Below are 4,488 nucleotides of genomic sequence, written 5' to 3'. Positions count from 1 at the left end.
CATGCAAATTGGCATATGGAGAGGAAAAGATGGTAGAAAATACAGATATACTTTGTACATGGTGAAAAGGCCTAACATATGTGTAAAAGGAATTTTAGAAGAAGAGGAAAAAGTAAATAGGGCAGAAGTAATATTTGAAGAAACAATAGCTAATTTTCCAAAATCTGATGACAGCCACCAAGTAACAGCATGCATGAAATGCTCCACAAACTCAAAGCAGAACACAAAGGCAACAATATTCAGGCGCCTCATAGCAAACCTGCCAAAAAAGAAATCTTAAAAGTAGCCATACATTTTTTGCAAAACGAATAAAAAGGATTGCCTCCAAAAAACAACAAGATTTAAAATTAACTCCTAAACAAAAGGAAGGAAGCCAGAAAATAAGGTAATCATAACTTCCAAGGGCTGAAAGAAAATTGTTATCAATTTTAAATTCTAAACATTTGAAAATATGCCCTTCAAATATTATGACAAAACAAAACAAAAAAAGCAAAAAAGAGCTCCTCAGGCAAAAGGAAAATAATTTGCACCACAAGTATGGTTATTAAGGAAGAAATAAGTCAGTATGTCAGTAGAAAGCAATAATAATGTCTAGAAATTAATTGAAAACGTGTTTTATATTAGGGTTAAAAATGAAAAGATATATTACTAAATACACATAACTAAAAAGGAGAAAAATGAAATTTTAAATAAATTTTGATTCAATAAGCACTAAATAAAACATGGGTCAGCTCTTTCTGCCATCTTTCCGTGCCGCCACAATGGTGCACATGAATGTCCTGGCTGATGCTCTCAAGAGCATCAACAATGCAGAAAAGAGAGGCAAACACCAGGTGCTTATTAGGCCGTGCTCCAAAGTCATCGTCCGGTTTCTCACTGTGATGATGAAGCATGGTTACATTGGCGAATTTGAAATCACTGACGATCACAGAGCTGGGAAAATTGTTGTGAACCTCACAGGCAGGCTAAACAAGTGTGGTGTGATCAGCCCGCCCCCAGATTTGATGTGCAACTCAAAGATCTAGAAAAATGGCAGAATAATCTGCTTCCATCCCGCCAGTTTGGTTTCATTGTATTGACAACCTCAGCAGGCATCATGGACCATGAAGAAGCAAGACGAAAACACACAGGAGGGAAAATCCTGGGAGTCTTTTTCTAGGGGTGTAATGCATATATTTACAAATAAAATGCCTCATGGACAAAACAAACAAACAAACAAACATGGGTCAATGAAGAAATCACAGTAAATTACAAAGAACTTAGAACTAAATGATACTGGAAATACATCATACCAAAACTTGTGATCTGTACCTAAAGCCTTGCTTTTTTAAAAGAAAATTAATATATTTGAAAAGGAGAAAAGGCAAAAAAAAAAAAAAAAAAAAAAAAAAAAAAAAAAAACTTACCTACTACTCATCTCAAGAAGTTATAAGAAAAAAAAAACAAAGAAAGTAAAAGGAAGAAGATAAAAAGAGTAGAAATTAATAAAACTGCAAACACAATACAACAAAGAAAAAATCAACAAAAACAAATATTGGTTTTTCTACAGACTCCTAAAATCGATAAACCACTAACAAGCCTGCTCAGGAAAAAAAGAACAGAAGATACAACTGTCAATATCATTAATAAAAAGGAGAACCATCACTACATATCTTACAAACATTAAGAAGATAATAATACTATGAATGACTTCAGGCCAATAAATTTGACCACTTAGATGAAATAGAGAAATAGGAAAGTAGCTACCAAAATTTATACAAGAAGTAGAAAATCTGAATAAACATGAATGTACCACAGAAATTAAATTCATAATTAAAAACTTTTCCACAAGAAAGACTCCAGCTCTCCCGAAAAACTCAGTGACAGTCAGGAACCAATTAGATCTCTTAAGCAAATATTCTCCAAAGAGCCAGAAAGACTCAAGAATTAAGTTTGATAATAATATGTACATTAAAGGAAACAGACAAAAATAAAATTGCATTTTGAATATGATCTATTATCAACGTATTCATGAAACATTTTTCCTTTAGACTCAGTACAGAAAGGAAAAAAAAAAAAAAAAAACACTTAAAATCCCCCAGTGCTGGGGAATGCTGGGAAGATGGCCGCCTAAGAACAGCTCAGGACTTCAGCTCCCAGTGAAAGTGCAGAGGGTGAGTGGATGCCGCATTTCCAGACGAGCTCTTATTGCCCACAGACCAGGAGATACCCAGGCAGAGGGGTCGCCAGCGTCACAGTCCCAGCCGGTGCGGCTGTTTTGGCCCCCGCGGGGCTGATTCCGCCCGCGCAGCTGCTGTGACCACTCCCTGTTGCTGCGGTTCTCCATACAAAAGCCACTGGTCTGGGAGCCCTCTTAGCTGGCGAGCAGAGCCTTGAGACGGCAGAATAGCCCATTCATCTGAAATAGCGAGCCAGGCCAGGAGATTCCTAGGCAAAAATCCGCCAGGAGCCGGCGCCGCGGTTCGAGCTGACTCCGTGAGTCGCAGCACGGGAGATCCCGGCGCCTTTTCAACAAGCAACCGGAACGCGGGGTCCTTCAACTTAAAAGAAAAGACTCTGAGTCAGGGAGCCAGGTGATCAGGCTTGGTTGGTCCCACCCCTCCACCCCCAACAACAACGAAAACAGAAACAGTAATTGGAAACCCTCTGGGTTGAGCCCTTCAAACCAAGCACAGCTGAACCGGGACGGTCCGGCTCCGTGGGGGAGGGGCTTCCGCCATTACTGAGACTCTCCACCTCTACGGAGGCAGGCTACCGTTGCCGAGGCAACCTGCCACAACAGAGAGAGTCCGCCATAACAGAGGCGGGGCCACCATTGCCAAGACAGTTCTAACTATGCCCTTATAAAAAGGACTACAGGGAAGAGCACAGGGCAGCTGGGCGGAGCCCACAGCAGCTCAGCAAAGCCCCTGCCGGCAGGCAGTGGCTAGGCGTGCTGCTAGCTGGGCGGGTCCGACCTGAAAGAAAAATCAAAAAAGGCAGTAGTGCAAGGGAAACTCATAAAGCTCCAACTCCCTGGGACAAAGACAGACAACAGGTGGATAAACCCACAAAAATGGGAAGAAACCAGCGCAAAAAGGATGAAAACTCCCGAAACCAGAGCACCTCTCCTCCTAAAAGGGATCACAACTCCTCACCAGCAAGGGAACCAGACTGGATGGAGAAGGAGGGTGATGAAATGACAGAATCAGACTTCAGAAGGTGGGTAGTAAGAAACTACAATGAGCTAAAAGAACATGTTCTAACCCATCGCAAAGAAAATAGGAACCTTGAAAAAAGATTGGACGAACTGCTGACGAGAATGGACAGCATAGAGAGGAGTATAAATGAATTGATGGAGCTGAAAAACACAACACGAGAACTTCGTGAAGCATGCACAAGCTTCAACAGCCGAATTGACCAAGCAGAAGAAAGGATATCAGAGGTCGAAGATCAACTCAATGAAATAAGAAGGCAAGAACAGAGAAAAAAGCCCAAAAAGGAATGAACAAAATCTTCAAGAAATGTGGGACTATGTGAAAAGACCTAATCTACGTCTGATAGGTGTACCTGAATGTGATGAAGAGAATGAATCCAAGCTGGAAAATACTCTTCAGGATATTATCCAGGAAAACTTCCCTAACCTAGCAAGGCAGACCAATATTCAAATCCAGGAAATACAGAGAACACCACAGAGATATTCCTCAAGAAGAGCAACCCCAAGGCACATAATCATCAGATTCACCAGGGTTGAAATGAAAGAGAAAATGCTAAGGGCAGCCAGAGAGAAAGGTCGGGTTACCCACAAAGGGAAGCCCATTAGACTCACAGCAGATCTCTCAGCAGAAACCCTACAAGCCAGAAGAGATTGGGGGCCAATATTCAACATCCTCAAAGAAAAGAACTTTCAACCCAGAATCTCCTATCCAGCCAAACTAAGCTTCATAAGTGAAGGAAAAATAAAATCCTTTGTGAACAAGAAAGCACTCAGAGATTTCATCACCACCAAACCTGCTCTACAAGAACTCCTGAAAGAGGCTCTAGACATGTAAAGGAATAACCAATACCAGCCACTCCAAAAACACACCAAATGGTAAAAGAGCATCAACACAATCAAGAATCTGCATCAACTAACCAACAAAACAGCCAGGTAGCATCAAAATGACAGTATCAAATTCACACATAACAATACTATCCCTAAATGTCAATGGACTAAATGCCCCAATCAAAAGACACAGACTGGCAAATTGGATAAAAAGCCAAAACCCATCAGTGTGCTGTATCCAGGAAACCCATCTTACATGCAAGGATACACAAAGGCTCAAAATAAAGGGACGGAGGAAGATCTACCAAGCAAATGGAGAGCAAAAAAAGGCAGGAGTAGCAATTCTCATCTCTGATAAAATAGACTTTAAAGCAACAAAGATCAAAAGAGACAAAGAAGGACATTACATAATGGTAAAAGGATCACTGCAACAAGAAGAGCTAACGATCCTAAATATATACGCA

The 4,488-nt window shown here is 40.8% G+C and overlaps 1 pseudogene; it reads left to right on the top strand.

Annotated features, from left to right (window-relative positions):
• The first annotated feature begins 754 nt into the window (after positions 1–754).
• On the top strand, positions 755–1,220 carry LOC101043090 (small ribosomal subunit protein uS8-like; annotated as a pseudogene).
• Positions 1,221–4,488: the final 3,268 nt, after the last annotated feature.

This window comes from Saimiri boliviensis, chromosome 4, assembly GCF_048565385.1.
Source record: "Saimiri boliviensis isolate mSaiBol1 chromosome 4, mSaiBol1.pri, whole genome shotgun sequence".
NCBI lineage: Eukaryota > Metazoa > Chordata > Mammalia > Primates > Cebidae > Saimiri > Saimiri boliviensis.
The sequence above is the reverse complement of the archived record's forward strand: the minus strand, read 5'-3'. Positions and strand labels throughout refer to the sequence as shown.